The following is a 22,444-nucleotide window of genomic DNA, read 5'->3' as shown; positions in this document are numbered from 1 at the left end:
AAAATACTACCAAATGTACATCTGATAAGAGGTTAATATTCAAAACATAGAAGGAATGTGGACAACACAATAGCAAGAAAACAAATAATTCAATTTTTAAATCAGCAAACGACCTCAATAGACATTACTGAAAAGAAGCAGCACAAACGGCCAGTGGGTACATTAAAAATGCTCAGCATCGTTAATCACTAGGGCAATGCAAGTTCTTTTTTTTCTTTTTTTTTTCTTTTTTTTTTCTTTTTTTTTTTTTTTTTGAGACTGAGCCTCTCTCTCTGTTGCCCAGGCTGGAGTGCAGTGGCACGATCTCGGCTCACTGCAACCTCTGCCTCCCAGCTTACAGCGATTCTCCTGCCTCGGCCTCCTGAGTAGCTGGGATTATAGGCGCCTGCCACCACGTCTGGCTAATCTTTGTATTTTCAGTAGAGACGGGGTTTCACCATATTGGCCAGAATGCTCTTGAACTTCTGACCTCATGATACACCCGAACTGGCCTCCCAAGTGCTGGGATTACAGGCATGAGCCACTGTGCCTGGCCTAGCAATGCAAATTTAACCCACAGTGAGATGTTACCTCACACACCTGTTTGAATAGCTTTTACCAGAAAAGATGAACATCATAATAGTGTTGTCGAGAATGCAGAAAAGGGCACTCTTGTACACGCTTGGTGGAAATGTGAAGTAGCAGAGCTGTTACAGAAAACAGTGTGGAAATTCCTCAAAAAACAGAATGATAGAAATACCATATGGTCCGGAAATCCTACATACCCGCTCTGGGTCTATAGTCAAAGGGAATAAAATCAGTACCATGAAAAGACATCTGCACTCCCATGTTCATGGCAGCATTATACACCACGGTGAAGATGCGGAATCTAACTAAGAGTTCATCATTGGGTACATGGGTAACGGAAACATGGTATGTAGGTACGACAGAATGCTCCTCAACCTTGACAAAAGTAACGTATGTCATTTGTAACACTGTGGACGAAGCCGGGGGACGTTCTGCTGTTATGAAATAAGCCAGGCACAGAAAGACAAATACCAAATGTCTTACTTATAGGTAGAATCTTAAAAAGCTGAACTCATAGAAGTGGAGAGTAGAATGACGGCTCCCCAGGGGCTGGGACATGGGTGGGGAGGGGTTGGAGGAAGAAAATGGGGAGTTGCCGGTCAAAGGGGCCCACTTTCTAGACACACAGGATGAGTACGTTTTGAGATCTATTGCACAGCAGGATGGCTACAGTCAGTAATAATGGATTGTGTAAATCAGGACAACCAAGAAAGTAATTTCATATCTCTCAGCATAAAAATGATAGGTAAACGAGGGGATGGACATGTCAATTAGCTGTATGCAAAATTTCCACATTGAATACATATTTCAAAATATCACATTGTACCCCATAATTGCATACAGTTAAGATTTGTCCATTAAAAATAACATTAACAGAAATACAAAAAGACTGAGCATATCAAGTGTTGGCAGAGATGTGCAACAACTGGAATTCTCATGCATTGATAGTGCTCATAGAGAATGCAACAGCCCCTCCGAAACTACTTGTCAGCTCCTTGGAAATTAAACGGACAATTACCATGTGACCTTGCAATCCTAGTCCTGCATATTGACTCAAGAGTAATGAAAGCATATAAAAAGAAAACAAGACATTTGCAAATAACAATTCAGTGAGTGTAAAAACAAGAGGGAACCCTTTCTGTCAGACATCCCACTCCGTTGAAGTTTGGTTAGGTGGAACACTTGTTTATGCAATTTCATTTGAATTCAGGCTCAAATGGAGACTGAGTAAGGTGAAGCAAATCAATGATGCATTTCCTTACAGTTTGAGGTATTTTCTGTGAGGTACATTAACCTCAAGAATCATTACTTCTACTAAACTCTGACAGGCTGACAAACTCAAAGGCTAATACCATGACGGGTGGACCAGGCACTGGAGTGACATTTGGGAGATCAACCTGTGTGCTGGTGTCAGATCTAACCCAGTAGCTGTGGACCTCTGGGTAAGGAAGGTCCTTCTTGTATTTGTGAAGGGATACTAAGTTCCTGGAAAGGACAGAATTCACTCTACCAGTCCAAGGATTATAGCAAGCACAGTAATTATGTACCTTATTCCTCCTTAACACAAAGTTCCCTCTAGTGCATGACAAAGTACCTCAACAAGCATCCAGGCCACCAGATAGTCCTTGCCTAACGTCAGTCCCCCAAAGCATGTGTTGTTCACCAGTGCCTCTGTGGAGATTTTGGGAGCACAGTTAGTTAATGATGGACATATTTCAGGATTTCGGAAGAATCATGGAAGCAGTAGCAGGCCCATGAGGTGTAGGACCGGCCTGTCACACACATCAGAGAGATGCTGCATGGCACGGACTGGATTGATGACGCGAGTGAAGAGGAGTCAAGCGGCTTCTGTGCTTCACTAATGCCCTATTCAGGTGCCGGCCCATTTGGCCTGTGACCCCAGATGTTTGACGGTGGTGCTTCATAATAAGGTGAAAGAATAAATGCCACTCTTTCAAGCTTCGTCCTCCCCACCATGCATTTGTTCTCTGCTTATCCAAGAGTCAGGGCCACAATCAAAGAGGAGAAAGGCTGTGATGGGTCAAGAATGAGGATCAACCCCATAGTACCGGCCACTACACTGGGGTGGGAGTCTTATCCTGCCACCTAAATGTGGTGGGTTTTGTTTGTCAGGCCCATATGCTGGGAGGTGAAAAAAACATTTTATTGCCTGAACATTCAAGTAGCTTGGGGACAAAACTGGGAATGGCAAAAGAGAGAATCATTTTTATCTCTCAATTTCCATTTGACTCCCTTTCTTCTCTTATTGATGGAATAGGCAGGAGACATTTCTACTCGTACCTATAAATTCATATCTTTCAACCACCAAGACTGTGACCAAATGATCAGAAAAAGAAGTTCCCAACAAGAATGTAAACACAAATTTCCTCCTCAGTCTTCAAGGACAAACACCCAGACAGACGCTTTTTTTGTCTGGATCCCTTAGCAAACGTGGAAGCAATGACTGTGGCTCAGTGGCTGCATCCCTCCAGTGATTCAGTGTAGAGTGGGACTTCAGCTCCTCTCATCACACACTCCCATCTTCTCAGTGATGTACAGTTGAAGGTCATGAAGTGTTATTTTTCTTTCTTAACAAAAGATTATAACTGGGAAAAGAGTAGACACAGATGAAACCGAATGAGTTGCAATAGTATCTTTAGCTACTGGGACATTTGGAAAAGTTATATTGTATTTAAAAAATTTTTTTATCTCGGTATTTCTATAATATGTTTGAATCCTCAGTCATGTATTTCAATGGGAATTCCTTGATACGGGTCATATTGACAAAATTTAATGAGGGTATCTTTGATCTACTACTACTATTTTCCTTGGTATGATGCTTATAATTGGTTGTTTGCATGATGCATGCCAATTCCTTTAGTTCTTTCTTTCAGCAAAACACACCATTAAATCACCGATGCGCACTTATTGCCCTTTACCCACCTTCAGCCACAGAGATGAATAATCAGATGTATTCATTTCCCGTTCCAGTCTTCAACAGCAAAGCCCATTTCTCCTCTCCCTTGCCTATAATTTGTCTGTGTCAGTCACCCTTACTCTCCCAGTCAGCATTCCACTGCTGGATTATGGTGCATTTTTAACATTATTTCACAGATGCTCCCATGTACTTCCTGGATTTACAAATGCAAAACACAACAAGAAAGTGCTAATCATTCAATGTTTACGTAAATGACTATTCACGATACTAAGAGCTTAAGAACAGTATGCAAGAATTAACATTCTCTGTTGGAACATGTTCATGTCCTATGGAAAACTTCCGGCAAGTTCATGCAGCACCAATGAGCCTGACAGAAATAAAGTGACTGAGGAGAATGCAGTGTTTTTCAAACAACTCCACCGTTTTTTTTTTCCCTGCAAAGACACACAGCTCTGAAAAGAGACTTTAACTTCCAAAATATTGTTAGGGATGTGTAAGACCATCTCAAAGCACCACACAGGGACATTTATTACAGTTAATTTTGTGATAGATTTTCACAGTCACTTTTGGAAACAAACTTGTTTATTCTTTTTGAAACACTTTTACAAGATTTTCCTAAAATTCCAAAGTAAGTACTAATCCTGATAAGGTGGATCAGTGGCGCTAAATCCTTAGTTTATTTTTTGAAAGAGAGCTCTGGAGGTATAATGGGCCAGCACAGTTAATCAGCATTGGACTTATAATGAAAAATAGACTTCTCCATGGCATCCTTGACCGGCCATCGGCCCCCTTTTTCCACCTGCACGATTCAGGGAAGCTTTCTGGAGTATCCTGCCTTGCCCACATTCTTTATCTTGAGCACATGCAGCTCTGCCACAGGTGAAATCCTCTGTGGTTGGTCTCTCCTGCAAGGGTATTATCACGTTATTACAGGCTACAAGAGGATTTTGTTTTTGTAGATTATCCAGGGTTTGTTTTATAATTTGCTTGAATTGACATCTTAATCAGGTGTCGGCCTCCTACTCCAAAGGGGAATTTATGACTTATTTGAAAGTACTAATAACAACAATACAATAGACAAACATGCGGCATTAAAGCAACTCATCATACATTTCCAAGGTTTGAAATCCCAGAATAGGTTGTCTTTCCACAGAAGTGAATGCTAGATATAAATAATACTTTTTAAAATGTAATTGGAAAGTCACAGCTGTTTTGAACCTCAGCAACATAAATATAGAAAAACAAACACACACCCATGGGGTCAAGAAGACAATGTAGTATAAATTTTATTGTATTAAAATTCACATTAATATTACCATTGACATCCCAGGATGAGAAAGGAGGGATCATCTTAGTTCTCTTAGTGCCTCATCACCTTTTTCTTAGTTATTGCAAGGAGCAAGAGACATACCCCACTACCAGCTACAGATTTATATCTCCAAATCACCACATTGGAAAGCAAGTGAACAAAAAGTCACAGAGCAAGCAAAAATCATTCTCTGTCCGTCTTCCCTGTAATAGGGCAACACCAAGGAACACACATACTGTTTCAGTCCCAGTCATCTTCCATGCTTGTGCCAACGGCTGTGGCTCATGGGCTGCAGGTTCTTCTGTGGTGAAATGAGTGGAGACTGGAGTCTGGCATGTTCTTTGAATGCTCCCATCATCCAAAGATGCACAACTGCAACTGATAAAAGTTTATGTTTTTAAAAAACAGGAGTTTATTGGCAAGAAAGGAATAGAATTGGATAAATCTGAAGCAATCAGAACAGTAATTTCAGTGCTCAAGGACCTAGAATAGTGAGATGCTTCCTGAAAATTCTGCTTGGTTATTTCCTGTACTCTCTTTGCATCCTAATTTGTGTATTGAAAAGAATTCTGTGTATGAGACGTGTTCAAAAAACAGGATTAAATAGATAAGATGTTTATATCAAGAATTTCATTTTATATGTTGCCAAATCAAACATAACGGATATGTGGACTATTCCACCAAATTCTCTAGGGAGAATAAGAGTGAAAATATTAAGGGACTTTGCTACAAAAATAATGTTGATCTGACTAACCCTTATAAAGGGAGAACTGGGAATTGAACTGACAGAAATGACCATGTAACGAAGTGATTACCTGCAAAATCTTCAAATGAAATCAATTATTTCCCATGGAACAAACTGCACCACAGATATAGATTGAAGCAGAGTTGACAATATTTACTTCTTGGAGAAAGAATGCATTAAAAATCGGTGGGAAGCCACAGGTCACGTGCCCCGTAAATCACAAGGGTGCCACTCTTGTGTTCGTGATGCATAATTATAATATTTAGTTCTTTCTTGTTTCGTTTATTGTTCAATGCATTCATAGTCTTCACCACATCCATTTTATAAGTCACTGTTTTTCATTCACCCCTATTTGTCAGTGTATTGCATTACTATTCCCTGTTGGCACCTCCAATCATGCTCTTTTGGTCACTTTACATCTCTTTAAATGACATTCTTTGGAAATTTCTTTAACAAGGTTTCTGTTGGTGTCAACACTAAGAGTTTTCGATTTCTCTCCCTGTGTTCCCTGTATCATTGTTTCTGGGTTAGGTTCTGCAGGAAGCTAACACCATGATGGAGTTTAGTGTGCAGGACACTTATCCCAAATCAGCAGCGGAGGAAGGGACAGGAAGGAGGCAGGAGTGGGCAAAGGATGAAGTTCATGCTTACTTCAGGCCAAACAAAAGCCTCTTGCAATACCCAGAGAAGCTCTGAAGGTAAAATGGCCCATCAGAGTTATTCAGCTTTGGGAATAGTTAACTAAATCTTCATACCCTTTCCTGGATATGTATTTGCATGTGGTCCACCTCGGGGAGGGGATGACCTAGAGCACGGCAGCTCCTACAGTTCAGGTAATGTCCTCAGGGATAAGTGGCTGTTGGCTGGCACCTGGCTGCACTTCCAGTCTCACAAACATCAAATCCATCCTTGACAGGGATTCTGGGTGGTTCTCCTGCACGTCGATCACAGCCTCCTTATTATCTCATACTTTAGCTAGGAATGCAACCTATGTTGACGGTATTTTCTCTCAGACTTTGCTTTTGGCTTCCACTCATTGATACCCAGAGACCTGCTGACAAACTCTTTGTTCATCTGCAGAAGGTAATGTGTTTTTTCTCAGCTATTATGATCTCTAGGTTTTCACTTTTCTGTAGCTTTAGTAAGATGTGTACAAGTGTGTTTCTCGAATCAGCGAATCATGTCTTTCCTTTATTCTGGAAAATTACCAGCCATTCCTCTCTGAATATTATTTTCTCAAAATTCATTCTTATTTCCATTTCTGTAATGCCTGTATGATGCACATCCTACCTTCTTTGTCCACACCTTAAGTCTCCTTGCCTCTCTTTAATCTTTCTTCATTCTCTATATGCAGTATTGTGTATAATTATTCTTATCTATCTTGTCATTCACTAAATCTCTATTCTGCATCTCAAAACTGCCATTTAGAAATGCTTTCATCTTTCCTTCCAGGGGTTACTATGTTTAATTCTTTCCTTTTCTTTTTATTTAACTTTAAGATCTGGGATACATGTGCTGTCTGTGCAGGTTTGTTACATAGGTACACATGTGCCATGGTGATTTGCTGCACCTATGAAACCGTCATCAAGGTTTTAAGCCCCACATGAATTTGATATTTGTCCTGATGCTCTCCCTCCCTTTGCACCCCATGACAGGCCCCAGTGTGTGATGTTGCCTTCCCTGTGCCCGTGTGTTCTCATTGTTCAACTCCCACTTATGAGTGAGAACATGTGGTGTTTGGTTTTCTCTTCCTGAGTTAGTTTGTGGAGAATGATGGCTTCCAGCTTTATCCATGTCCCTGCTGAGGACATGAACTCATTCTTTTTTATGGCTGCATAGTATTCCATGGTGTATATATGCCACCTTTTCTTTATCCAGTCTATCATTGATGGGCATTTGGGTTGGTTCCAAGTCTGTGTTATTGTAAATAACGTTGCAGTAAACGTACCTGTGCTTGTGTCTTTATAATAGAATAATTTATACAACTTTGTGTGTATACCCAGTAATAGGATTGCTGGGCCAAATGGTATTTCCCGTTCTAGATCCTTGAGGAATCCCCACACTATCTTTCACAATGGTTGCATTAATTTACACTCCCACCAAGAGTGTAAAAGTGTTCCTATTTCTCCACAGCCTCGCCAGCATATGTAGTTTCCTGACTTCTTACTGATCGCCATTCTAAGTGGCGTGAGATGGTATCTCATTGTGGTTTTGATTTGCACTTCTCTAATGACCAGTGATGATGAGCTATTTTTTCATGTGTTTGTTGGCTGCATGAATGTCTTCTTTTGAGGAGTATCTGCTCATATCCTTTGCCCACATTTGATGGGGTTGTTTGTTTTTTTCTTGTAAATTTCTTTATGTTTCTTTTAGATTCTGGATATTAGACCTTCGTCAGATGGAAAGATTGCGAAAATTTTCTTCCATTTTGTATGTTGCCTGTTCACTCTGATGATATTTTCTTTCACTGAGCAGAAGCTTAAATGTATAGAAATTTGTTTGATTCTTGCCTTGGTAATAGTCTACCTGTTTGATGTTGGGCAAGTGACACTCATGTGGTTCAGTTTCTTTATCCATAAACATGGAGATAATAACACTACTTCACAATTCTGAATGGTAATTGAAGTGTTCCCTGTAAAGCATTTAGAACAATGCCTGGCGCAGTTGCCATTCAGTCAGTGGTGCCTCTTTTTATTACTATAGCAATGCCTGGTTTAATTGACACCAAGCAATATGAGTGTCAGCTATATGGGTGGTAATGAAAGGGGGTTCAATTAACTGGCAATGTCAGAAGTGGGGTAAGTTCATTCAATCTTCCGGTTAGCATGTGCCACATAGACTCTACCAATGTTCAAGGGATTGTTATTTTCAGTGATAATAATTGTAATTAAGTCCTCAACTTTACCATTGAACTGAATACATTGTTGTCCCCAGTCATATCAAATGATGAAACATCTCTTAAGATCCAGGAAACACTACTGACACAATGGTGTAGTCACTGATCAAAGGCAAAGGTATTGATTAATGGAATCACGAAAATGCCTGATATATAACTGGATATTTTACATGTGGAAACAATACTCAGATCTCTACAGCAATGTTTTGGTGCAGAAAGCTTGTATTAGGGGATTTACAAACAAATAAACCAACAGGATATTTATCCATCTGTCTGTGGAGAGAGACTTATTTGAAGAAACTGATTCATGTGATTATGGAGGCTGGCAAGTACTAAATCTGTAGAGTGGGCTGGCAGCCTGGAGTCCCAGATACAAGCTGACATTACAGTTTGAGTCTAAAGAACATGAGGCTGAAGACCCATGGGAGGGTCGATGTTGCAGTTCAAGTGTGAAGGCTCTCTGCTGCAGAATTTACTCTTGCTTGGGGGAGGTCAGTCTTTTTGTTCTATTCAGGCCATTATGGAGGGCAGTCTGTTGTACTCAGGTCCAATGATTTAAATGTTAATCTTACCGAAAAGCACATTCACACAAACATTCAGAAAGAAATTTGACCACATATCTAGGTATTGTCACCCAACCAACTCTAGTTACCTAGATCTCTATCCTTGCTTATTTGGGAAAAAATCTCCCCCTGGTGGAAAGACAAGACAAGACAAGACATGAAGTTGGCCATCACAGAGCTAAATGTGGATCATCAGGTAATGACTGTGTAACCCTAACCTCAAAATTTTCCCCACTCCCTGCTTCCTACCCTTTCTCTCACCAATTTGCAACAGAGTAAATATATGCTCCCCAACTTACAATGGAGTTAAGTCCAGTTAAACCTACCATAAAGGCAAATAATTTTAAGTTGAACCATGCTAACTCCCAATCTATCTGTATTGGACACAATTGTGCAATATGGAATGGCTATCCAAATGTTTCAGACAGCTATTGAAACACAGGATTGAGCTCAGGCATGGTTGAATTTCCTAACTGCTGCTTGAAAAAACTCTCGTGGTTGCACGAGAAAATCAGGTTCCTTGTATACCTTAGCAGGAAGGCTAACTTGATGCTTTTGCTTTTACACCTCTGAATTTATCACGTTGCCTTCAGGGAAAGATCAAGCTACAAAAAGACTTGTTGTAAAGGGGAGGCTCACCTCAGATTATCTACCTAGGTATCCGTGTGTTGAAGGTGCCATCACTGCAATATGAGAGAGGATGAGAGAAGACAATGTTCAAGTGCTTGAGTTCTGGACTCAGGCTGACATGGATTTGAATTTTTGCTCTTCCATTTATCAGTTGTCTGATCATTGGACACGTTTCTTAGTTACTGTGTGTCTTGTCTGCAAAAAGTTGAGGCTAAAATATCCACACCATAAAGGGTTATTGGGAGGAGTCAATGTGACACACAATCCATGCAGGAAACAAAATCTGACATTCTCATGGGTTTAACACTGGGACTCAGACAGCGTTGTAGTGAAAGAATTTTTTTAAGTGCAGTACAGGAAAGGGGACTGTACCCAAGAGGTCCAAAAGAGTCGTGTGGACTAGCCACAAATTCAGCAATGGTCTCATAGGTTGTCAGGGGCCAGTCTCTTATCCAATATAGGTTCATTTATTTATCTGTTCATTCAACAAAGATCTGAGAGCTACTACACTCACAACTTCCTGCATGATCTAGTTACCCTGGGAAGTACAGAGTCATAAATTTGGACATGTTTCAGAGTGAAAGGGGATGCTATTAAGAATTACTGAGGGACAACAGGTGAAATCAGGACATATGGTCACTATACTAGGTAAAATGTCTGGGATAAGGAAAAAGAGTAAATAGCCACCCTTTACAGCATCTTCTGTGCCCTCACTCACTTCCACACTCCTTCCGCCTTATTCCGGAGTGACAGTCTCATGAAAGAGGAAGAGTATTATATTGGGTCAAGAATCAGGCCCAATCATATTTTGGAGAAAGCATTGTACTGAAGTAAGTGTTTTCATTTTCTCAAATTACCATAGTGTGTTACTTTTGTCAGACACATGTTCCTGAAAGTGAAAAAGCCCCACAACAATCAAATTGAAAAGAAAAAGGGAGAGTCATCCTAGTTTTCTTAATTGGTCACTATCATTTTCTTCAACTTGTGGACAAATGTGAACCTAAAAGAGTCAATCTTTCAAGATGGATCCCAGTGGCTGAGCCTAAATTTAAACTAGAGCCAAGCTGCCACATGCAGACTAGAGCTCACACATGTACTAGGAATTCCCCAAAAACCCACACCTCTATCTAACTCTGCAACTTTCAGAGGTCACCTGAACCAATCAACCAGAACTCACCTGCCCCTGTCAATCAAGGCTCAGTTATGTTGACCAATGAGAGCTCAACTGAGTCAACCAATCAGAACTAAGTTTGAGTCCTTTAATTGCAAGAATTGACTGTACTGGGAACCTTGATGGGAACTTGCTCTATAAAAGCCATATCCTCTTTTAGTTCTCTGGAACTACACCTTTGTTTTACACTGAAGTCTGCACCTCCCTGGTATGCAAACTGTTCATAGGAATAGTCTCTTCCTCCAAATTCCTTTTTCAGAGAACTTTTCTTCACAATATGATGCCAGAGGTAGGAGACATGTTTAGGCACAGCTTTGGATTCAAATTCTTAAGTCACCACAATTAGAATAAAATGAAAAAATCAAACAAAGTAGACAAAAACCTCAAACTTACTTTCTCCTCAATTTACAAGGCTGAACAGCTAGGAGGGCATTTATTGGTTCAGGACTGGTCACCTGCTCACATTCTGAGCCAATGACTGAGGCCCAGGGCTGATGCTACTTCATTAATTGAGCCAGTGGATAGTGCGGTTTGGGTGCTCTCATTGGATACTTCCATCCTGAGTGATGCATATTCACAGGACATTAAGCTTTGTATTAAAAAAGATTGTAGACTGAGAAATAATAGAATTGGAGAAATGTGAGTGAGTTAGAGTCCTTACTGCAGTTTCTCAGAAGCTTGAAAAGGGTGCTGTTCATTGAAATTTTGATTTACCTATTTCTGCAATATGGGTTTTTGTTATGCATTTAAATGAATTGTATAGTAGAGGTAATGTTGAAAAAAGATTGTATAAGGTCTGCTTGTTCCATTAGTAATGTTTGCCCCGTTTGATGCTTCTAAATTGTTATTCATAGCAGTAAACTGTTTCCCTTTGTGTGTGTGTGTGTGTGTGTGTGTGTGTGTGTGTGTGTGTGTGTAATGTGATTTAATTAATAATATTTCAGGGACGATTTTTGTAACCACATTTATAAATGAGCTGTTCAGTTTTTTTTTAGAATGCTTCCTTCAATGGGTATCAACATAATGTTATATTTTCTTGAAATAAATTTTGTCAACCGGGTGCAATAGCTCATGCCTGTAATCCCAGCACCTTGGGAGGCCAAGGCAGAAGAATTGCTGGAGTCCAGGAGTTGGAGACCAGCCTGAGGAATCATGACGAATCCCCGTCCTTACAAAAAATAATAATAATACCAAACTTAGCCAGCTGTGGTGGTGTGCACCTCTAGTCACAGCTACTCAGGAGGCTGAGGTGGGAGCGTCACTTGAACCCAGGAGGCAGAGGTTGCAGTGAGCTGAGTGAGGTTTCTTAGTGAATTGGGGTAATGTTTTCTTCACCCAACACTACTTATTCACCAACACTAACAGAGTATTTTGGAGATCAAAATACTGTTAAGTAAACAATTTTAAATTTCGTACATTGTTAAGGATTTGTAATATTTTTACTAGCGTCTCAATTTCTGTTTATGTTGTCTGCTTGGAGGATGTGGTTTGGACATTGTTCCTTATGCACAATCACTGAAGGTGTTGATCAGCACTGAAGACAGGAGCCAGATGGCCAGGTTCTTCCTTTGATGCCCAGGAGCCCTTGGTGGCCATGTCAGGGAGTTCCTGCTCAAGCCAGGGTGGCTTAGCCCAGGATAACACTACATTCTGTGACGGGTGAGAAATGATCCTGATGTGGTCACCGTCATTCCTCTGAAATAATGGACTTGGGCTCAGGAGGTCAAGCCCTCTTCAAGAGCATGAGCTGAAATTGCTAAACGTTGGGAGTTTTCAGTGACACCCTTCAAAGTGCTCATGGTGTGGCATGGATCAGCTGGGGAGAACTGATATGGTTTTGTCCTGTGGGGTATCTATCTGTGTACCTTTGAGGTAGGCAACCGGGCCCACTTAGGCCCACAGATGCCCACTGTGATTGGTTGACATGATGCCAAGCAACAGGATCATCCAATCACCTTCAATGCAGGGAGGATTGCTGACAGTCTCCCTGGGGGACACTTCATCCAATCACATGTCAAGTTGGCCTGTGACGTAGAGCCATGTGGCCGTACCTCCCATTCCCTAGGTCCACAACTGCCATTATCTGGTCGTGCCATCTAATGGCTGCTGCCTCCGCCATGGTTGTACCTTCCTCTGAGATGCCATCTGAGGAACAGTTGATCACCCAGGAGCCCAAAGAGGCCAACTCCACGACGGCCCAGAAGCAGAGCTAGCAGAGGAAGCGAGGGCCCCGTGGGCCCTACAGATGCTATGCCAACTGTCACGGGGACAGCTTTGCCACCTATTTCCGCCGGGTGCTGAAGCAGGTTCACCAGGGCTTCAGCCTTTCCCGGGAGGCTGTGTCATGGATTCTATGTTTCGTGACATACTGGACCGCATCGCCACCGAGGCTGGTTGCCTCGCCCTCTATGCCAAGCGCGTGACCATCACCTCCCGGGACATCCAGATGGCCCTGCGCCTGCTGCTACTGGGGAAGATGGGCAAGCTCGCTGAGTCTCAGGGCGTGAATGCCGCCCTCAGGTATACCAAGAGCAAGTGAGCTGTCTCAGGATCACCTGAGCACCCAGAACACCCAAAGGCTCTGTTCAGAGCTTCCGCACGTGGCCCTAAAGACCAGTGGCCCTCAGAAGGGGCACCCCACCGGAGGTGGGGTGGGTGGCACCCTTCTGGCTTGGGGGGCATGTGGTATGTGGTATCCTGCGATTTTTCAAGCGTTTTTCCCAAAGTACAAAACATTGTCAACTCCAATATATCTGTAGTGCAATTTGCTCCAAGCACAAGTAGTGGGTGTTTCCGTGATCGTGTTTCATTTCCTCAGTTTCCTGAATGGCTGCTTTTATTAGTTATCTTTCTAGGTTATCTTTATGGTGGTATTATCAATGTACTGATGTTTACCTTTTTCACTCTCATTCTCCCAGGACTGGATGGTGGAATTTTCCAGAACTTCGTTATGTGCGATATGGCAACAGAGAAAGTGAATATGCTGATATAAGAAGAAAGGTAACCCTCCTAAACATGTGCAGCATCTCTCTCATCATGAATCCATGTAAATAAGCAAACGAGGCCCAGTTACAGTGTACATGTATCTAAATAAAATTTTCAAGAATCCATTCATTTTCCAGCTTCCTCGACTCTGAGATCACTATTGCAAATCATTCTCCTTTTGCACTGACAATAATCTTTTCATTTCTTTTTGGACAAAAACCTTCTTACTTCCAGGTATGTGTCAGTAGGATTAGGGATTGTCCATGGAAACAGCTGATGCCCTAGCATACAGTTGTGCAGCCAATGAGTGGCCTGCAGTCTATGAGCAAGAGTCATTGTCCTAGTGTGGGGGAAGTGAACAAGGCTGAACCCACAACATCCTTGCACTGATATGCAGCCTGGTGGTTGGGGAGACAGGGTTGTGATTCTTTACCCGATGTTTTTGTTTTCAGTGTTTGTAATCATGGTCATTTAAGGATAGGAATCCAAAGGTAGGAGTAATATATGTTCCTTGCCCCTAGCATCAAGTTATGCAGAGCATGGTCAGCTTTTAAGAGAAGTCAGATAATGCTTATTTCCTCAAGAGATTGGCATATTAATATTCATGTTAATGTTAATATATGTTAGCTTTCATTGTGCTTTCTTCTAGGTCCCAGGTCTTTGTATGTTTAGCACTTTTTCCTAGAAGTGTATTGTTGAATTTCAGAGCAATTGGTGACTTTCCCATTGCTTTTCTTTTCAATTGATTTATAGCCACCCAAGTATGTGGACAAGATAACATACTCTGGGATTGCAACCCACAGGAATTTATTATGTTTGGCCTTGAAGCTTAATATGTGGTCATTTTTGTTAAATGTTTCCTGTGAATTTTGAAACATCTCATAAACAACCCTTCTCCTTCATGAGTAGAAACCAGTAAAAGATGGCACTCTCAGTCAAACCATGAAACAAAAACTGAATAAATGACAAAGGTCAGAACTTTCTTGAGCCCATCAGAAGTGGAAAAGAACCAACCCAATGGGCCCAACACATAGCCACATGGATTATTCCACCATTTACAGAGGACCTCCTGGTCAAGAGGGAAATATGGGCAGGGCAGGATAGTAGCCAGAGCTTCCCTGAGTAGTACAGATGGGAAGAGGGGAAGGTCACTTCCAGAGCCCCACTTGGGATCCAAAGAGAAAAGATGTAAAACCAAGAAGCCCCCTAATCAGGATTTGTTACTTTCCGTTTTTTCAGAATATTAGAAAAATATTATGAAAATAGTTGAAGAGAAATGCTCACTGCACAAGGAGACCAAGAAAAACCCCCAGAAAATCAGTAACAACTAAATCTCTCTGGACGGTGCCGCCAGGTGGTCCTACATGTCTGGAGCAACACTTTGAAAACAAAAGACGCTTGGCATAACCCTGGTCCTTTCCAGAGACAGAGCTGTGTACCTGGTCCAAAACACCACATCTCACTCAGTGACTTATTTCTAATTATGCTAATTGTTTTGCTTTAAAGTGACAGTGTTTCTGTCAAATGGGACATACAAATAAATTTCTAAAATTATCCTTACATGTCTACAGGGTAATTTGACATGTCTTTTTCAGAAACTATATCCACTAGTATATTTTAACCTGTAGGGTGTGTTTTCCATTTGCAAATTCAGAAAAGAAAGAGGAGCATTAGTAAAACAGGGTTAACAATGAACTCTGATTGGGCTGCGGGGAGTGAAGAGTGAGCGTTCAAGGGGACTGATGCTGGTGAATTATAGGAAGAAAGAGCAAAGGGGTGGAATGATGTGAAGATCGGAAGAGGAATCTCACACATGTGATATAGCATTTCAAGGGGTGATTGTGGGGAAGGGGAACCTAGTGAGCAATCATGATGTCAAGCTGTGGCTTACTGAAAACACAAAGTAGGAGAAACAGCTTTATAGCTTAAACAAGAAATAAGAAGTATCAATGTATGGAAAATATGATGAATAGGACAAACATAGTCCAATAATTCTTTTCATCAGCATTCCCTGTACCATAGAGTTCATTTGAAAACATAAGCAAGGACCCAAACAAAGTAGACAGAAAACTATATCAAAAAGTTTAAGGAACAATACCTATTCTAGGCTCCCTAGAAATGGAATGCCACTTGTTTAGATTTATCTGATTCTGCTCTTCTTCAGGCTAGAATCTTTTGTTTTTGGAGACGTTCATGCCTGGCCTCTGTGCATCATGGGGATGATGGAATGTTGTCTGATGGAGCAGCACAAGCTCCACTCGGATCCGTGTCAGCCAGTGAAGCACCTGCAGCCGAGGAGCCACAGCCCAAAGTGTGATCAGGTTTCCCGGTCTGAAGTAGTAAGGGTTAGTTGTCCAGGGATGTTCAATGGGAGCTGAAGGGGAAACCTGTGATTAGATGGGTGTGCTTCTTTGGTTCTTCTATGGGTCGTATGCTTTTAATGCTGTTGATGGAGGTATGTACTATTAGTTTTCTAGGGCCGCTGCAAAACTATTCCAGAGACTGGCTGATTTAAACACTATTTATTTATTATCTCACAGCTCTGGTTATAAATTGTCACCTATCTGTAAGGAGACCAATCCTGTTGGGTAGGGTCAACCCTCATAACTTCACTTTAACCAGATACCCTGTGTAGAGACTCTCTCCAAATAAGGTCACATTCTAAAACACTGGGGGCCAGGACTTCTATCTGTGAATTTTAGGGAGACACAACTCCATCTATACTAGTATATCTTCTGCATCCACTCCGTGGCACAAATTAACGTCCTCACATAGAAAATACATTCATTTCATCACAACATCCCCGAAGTCTTAACTCACTCCAACATCAATTCTCCAATATCTCACCTGATGAACTTCTGTATCTGGAATGGTTGTCTCCAGGTATGACTCATGCTAAGGCAGGAATTCTCTCCACCACTGCACCTGTAAAGCTAGACAAGTTATTTGCTTCTGAAAGACAGTTGTGGGACAGGTACCGAATAGGGCTTATCATACCAAAAGCAGGAAATTTGAAAAACTACTGAAGTTCATGGACCCTAAGCACCTTGGAAACCTAGTGGGGACAAATTCCATTATATTCCAAGGATAGAAAAGATTCTGCTTGGGCTCAATGCTCTGTCCTTCAGGCCCAATGGGGTAACAGCTTCACACCCTAAGTCCTGGGCAGCGGGGTGGGGGCTCTCCCTCCAGCCTGGGCTGCTGCAGCCCATCCCTCTGAGACCGAGGAGTTGGAACAAATGCCTGGAACTCAGGAGGTGACCTCTGTTTCTGGGACAAAGAGAGAGACGGCCCAGTCCCCTAGTACCATGCCCTGGTTCTTGGGGGCAGTGATGGCCATGCCAACCTGTGACCCAACTTTGGAGTCCTTCTTCCCTGTCTTGAAAATGAAGAAATGGTCACAGCTGGGTACCTCAGTCAGTCGCTTTCTTGCCAGTACAATCCAGAAACTCTAACAGCCTCCTTTTATTTCGTCCCATCTTTGTCCCATTCATTCTGGTCTGGCAACGTTTTTCTGGTACAAAATTCTCAAAAAAATGGTTGGCTTCCCATGGAATTCACATGACTCCTGGCCATCAGACAAGAAGTTGTCTACAGATCTTTCTTGAATACCCTCATCTGCCATATCCCAGTTCCCACCTTCTGCAGAGATGGTTGCTTGAATCCGTGAGACACATGCCTCACCTCTTTGGTTAATGGTTTTCCAGGTGCAGCCTTGCACCTGTTTCTAGAGCAAGGTATCTGCATACTTTGAGTAACTTCTGAATCATCCGATGCTGGCTTCCTTTTCCTCAGTGCTTCCTTGCCTAATTTCTCTCTCTTCTCTCGCATTTACTATATGGATCTAGGTGAAACCCGATTAAATCCTAAATACTTTTCTCAGTTTGTCAGTGTAGTGGCCAAGGTTCCCCCTGGTCCTCTTAAATTTCACTGAAAACTCAAGTCACAAAAGGCAGATCCATAGGACATAAGGCATACTAACTTATTTAATGTGTACTCCCGGGAGCCTTTAGTGTTAATAGCTGAAAACACATGGGAAATTATCTATTTTTATGCCTGGGCTCAAAAGAGTATGGACAGCTGTTTAGAAATATGGTGGGACAAAAAGGCTATGACCTAATGCTAACAGATTGAGTAGGGGAAACCCAGCAAGGCCTGTCCATCTAGACTCTGCTTGGCCTATCTGAGCACACAGTCCTTCCTCCCGATTACAGGGCAGAACCCTCTCTGGAATGGGGATCTTGTGACGTCCATTCAAACATGAAAGGTTAGATCATTTCTTTAGGGACATTTTTTTACATGAAAATGTGGAAAATATTACAATACCGTTTCTAGGTTTTGTGACTATTTTTAGAAAAAAGAGCTTCTGGTTTCTGGGATCACTTTGGGAAGAGGGATTCTGGTCTCCATGTTTAGCCCCCAGGGCTGAATGGGACTGAGAGACAGGAGGACCAAGAACATCAGAGAAAATCTTTTTCATCCAAGACTTCTTCTGAAGCCCTCATTTTGGGGTATTGTGTCCTGAGCACCAATAATAGAAATCAGCCACATGTGCTGGTTCATCACTTAAAATTTCTACTTTCCTCAAAGACACTAAGAACACAATACAGCCCAAACCTTTGCCACTGTGAAACTAACATCGCCTTTCCTCATGCTTCCAATAACCTCTTCCTAGTCTGCGTCTGAAAACACACCACAAGCAACTTTAACACACATAGTTCTAGCAACATTTCGGTGATCGTGATATATGTATTCTCTAAGTCAGATCCTTCCTCTATAGCAAAGAATTCTTTCTTAAATTGCATTTGGTGTTCATATTTCCCCCCGCCATTTCGTAAAGCCACTCTAGGCTTCTTACGTCACGCATGTCAAAATGCTTCCAGCCTCTATGCATCACCTAGTTCCAAGGCTTCTTCCAATCTTCTGCATGTTCCTTATTGCATCATCCCACTGCTTGGCAGCAGAATCTCTAGTAGTTTGCTAGGGCTAGTCTGACAAAGTACCACAAACATGGCATAAACATCAGAAATTTATTGTTCACGATTCGGCAGTTGGTAATCCAAATCAAAGCCTCAGCTGGGGTGGTTCCTTCTGAGTAGTAAAAGGGAAGGATCTATTCCAAGGATGTTACCTTGGCTTGTAAATGGCCCACTTTTCCCCATGCCACTTCACATTTTCTTCCCTGGACTCATGTTCCTGTGTCTGAATTTCCCCTTTTGGTATGCAAAATGCATGCTAGTTATTTTGGTTACAGCACACCCTAATGAATGTAATTGAACTTGAGTACCCCAGTAAAGGACCTATCTTCAAGTAGGAGAGAGATGAGGGTTCTGGAGTCTAATAGATGTACTGGTGATGGAGGGATCTTAGGTTGCACCCTCCTTATGGGAATCTAATGCCTTCTGATCTGTCAATGTCCCCCATTACCCCCATATGGGACTATTTAGTTGCAAGAAAACAAGCTCAGGGCTCCCACTGATTCTCAATTATGGTAAGTCATAAAATTATTTCATTACACATTACATTATAATAATAATAGAAATAAAGTGCACAATAAGTGTAATGCACTTGAGTCATCCCAAAACCATCCCCCAAATGCCATTCCGTGGAAAAATTGTCTTCCCTGAAACCAGTCACTGGTGCCAGAAAGGTTGGGGACTGCTGGTCTAGCTAGTGCGTGCTGGCAAACTGCAATCCCATGAGTCATTTGTTATCTTAGTCTATGTCTGGGGACAGGGGCAATATTTGAAACTATTTCTTCTCTGAAGAGGGTATGGCTTCCAGTCACTACTGAACTTCAGTCCACTATTGAAAATTCTAAATGTCAATGGCCAATAGATGGATCCTCGAAGTTAACCTTCCGTGTTATATTAAAAGGATTTTAGAGATTTCTTATTCTAACCGGTTGATTAAAAGGTTAAATATATAAATAGGCGCATCATGATGTGGCAGCTAGCCTTAAAACCTGGCTTGACAAAAGTGAAGAGCAAAAAATCTGACCAAAACAAAGATAACCTCCTGTGTCTGCTCAAACTGCCCCATGTGGCAATAACAACAAAGGCCACTCCATTTTGTGAAATCTATTTTCCTCCTTATTGGAGACACCTCATGCATTTATACAGATTTTCTCTATAAAAGCTGTATCCCTTTTTAGTTCTCTGGAACTGCACCTTTGTTTTACACTGAAGTCTGCGCCTCCCTGATATGCAAGCTGTTCACAGGAATAGCCTCTTTCCTCCAAATTCCTTTTCAGAGAGCTTTCCTTCACAATATGATGCAAGAGGTAGGAGACATGCTTACTCACAGCCTTGGATTCAAATCCTTAAGTCACCACAATTACAAGAAAACGAAAAATCAAACAAAGAAATAAAAAGTAGACAAAAACCTCAAACTAATTTTCTCTTCAAATTACAAGGCTGAACAGCTCGAGGTCATTTATGGGTTCAGGACTGGTCACCTGCTCACATTCTGAGCCAATGGCTCAGGCCCAGGGCTGAAGACACTTCATTAGCTGAGCCAGTGCAGAGTGGGGTTTTGGTCCTCTCATTGGACACTTCCATCGTAAGTGATGCATACTCACAGAACATTAAGCTTTGCATTAAAAAAGATTGTAGACTGGGAAATAATAGAATTAGGCAAATGTGAATGAGTTAGAGTCCTTATTTCAGTTTCTCGGAAGCTTGAAAAGGGTGCTGTTCATTGAATTGTTGATTTAGCTGTTTCTGCACTGTGGGTTTTTGTTATGTATTTAAATGAATTGTATAATAGAGGTAATGTTGAAAAAGGATTCTATGAGGTCTGCTTATTCCATTAGTAATGTTTGTCCCTTTTGATGCTTCTAAATTGTTATTTATAGCAGTAAACTGTTTATCTCTCTGTGTGTGTGTGTGTGTGTAATATGATTTAATTAATATTTCAGGTATGAATTTTGTAACCACGTTTATAAATATTCTCAGATTTTTTTTTAGGGTGCATCCTTCAATGGGTATCAACACCATGTTTTATTTTCTTGGAATAAGTTTTCTCGACCAGACACAATAGCTCATGCCTGTAATCCCTTAACCTTGGGAGGCCAAGGCAGGAGAATCGCTGTAGTCCAGGAGTTCGAGACCAGCCTGAGGAAACGGGATGAAATCACGTTTTACTATATATATATATATACACACACACACACACACACGCACACATATATACACTCATACACACACACACACATATATATACACACACATATATATACACACACATATATATATACACACACATACACAAAACTTAGCCAGGTGTGGTGGCACACGCCTCTAGTCCAAGCTACTTGGGTGGCTGAAGAGGGAGCATCGCTTGAAACCAGGAGGCAGAGGTTGCAATGAGCTGAGATCGCACCACTGCACTCCAACCTGGGCGACAGAGCAAGCCTCTGTGTTCCTTTGTCTGAGGTAGGTGTCAGGGGCTGCTGAGGCCGGCAGACGCCCTCTGTGATTGGCTGACATGATGCCAAGCAACAGGATCATCTTAGTCTATGTCTGGGAACCGGGACAATATTTGAAATTACTTCTTCTCTGAAGAGGGTATGGCATCCAGTCACTATTGAACTTCAGTACACTATTGAGAATTCTAATTGTCAATGGCCAATAGATTGATCCTCTAAATTAACCTGCTAAAATATATTAAAAGGATTTTAGAGATTTCTCATTCTAACCGATTGATAAAAAGGTTAACTATATAAAAAGACACTTCATGGTGTGACAGCTAACCTTAAAACTTGGCTTGACAAAAGTGAAGAGAAAAAGCCTGTACAAAACAAAGATAACTTCCTGTGTCTGCTCAAACTGCCCCATGTGGGAATAACAACAAGGCCACTCCACCTTGTGCCCTTCGAGTTCAAATTCTGCACTTTCACCTCAACGCCGTGGGTTGCATTGCTAGTCAGGAAACCAGTCCCTCTTGGTTGGATATTGGTGTGACTTTTGAGGAGTATCTATTTCTTATTGACCTTTTTACCTTCCTTGGATTGTTTTGGATTTCCTGTCTTCCTTCACCTATGATGGGGACACATGAGGCCCTGTGGCCTTCTTGTGGAGACAGCCGACAATCTAAGACCCTAGAAAATTTGGTAGGACAAATATGTGGGTTGTATCCTGTGAAAGGCTAGCAAAACTGTCTTTCCTCTTTGAACTCTCTCTGGGGTATGGGGAAGTTCTGGACCTTGTGAAATCTACTTTCTACCTCGTTGGAGACACCTCATGCATCCTTGGTTGTGTCATAATCTTGGTGAAACTTAACTGAAAAGGTACCTTTACTTTACAGTAAACAAAACCATCAAGAAAAGGTACTTTTACTTTACAGAAAACAAAACAATGAAGAAAAGGCCAAAACCCAGAAATATCAGCTGCTTGTCTTCTCCTGCTGCTTATCAGCCATAGTGGCATCGGCCGCTTTGGGCTCCTTGGTCCTCAAGACGTCATCGGAGGCCCTCTCAGAGGAAGGCTCAACCATCTCGGGGGCAACTGCCAGTGGATGTGAGGAACAGACAATGACAGTTGACCACCAGTGGGAGGGCCATTTGTAGTCACCGTATGGCTGAAGTCACGGGTCACCAACTCCACAACTGACTGAATGAAGTGCCATGCAGGGAGACTA

The 22,444-nt window shown here is 41.7% G+C and overlaps 1 pseudogene; it reads left to right on the top strand.

The window, feature by feature from the left end:
* The first annotated feature begins 12,885 nt into the window (after positions 1-12,885).
* Positions 12,886-13,797, top strand: LOC119620924 (histone H2B type W-T-like; annotated as a pseudogene).
* The last annotated feature ends 8,647 nt before the right edge of the window (positions 13,798-22,444 follow it).

This window comes from Chlorocebus sabaeus, chromosome X (genome assembly GCF_047675955.1).
Source record: "Chlorocebus sabaeus isolate Y175 chromosome X, mChlSab1.0.hap1, whole genome shotgun sequence".
In the NCBI taxonomy this organism is placed as follows: domain Eukaryota; kingdom Metazoa; phylum Chordata; class Mammalia; order Primates; family Cercopithecidae; genus Chlorocebus; species Chlorocebus sabaeus.
The sequence above is the reverse complement of the archived record's forward strand: the minus strand, read 5'-3'. Positions and strand labels throughout refer to the sequence as shown.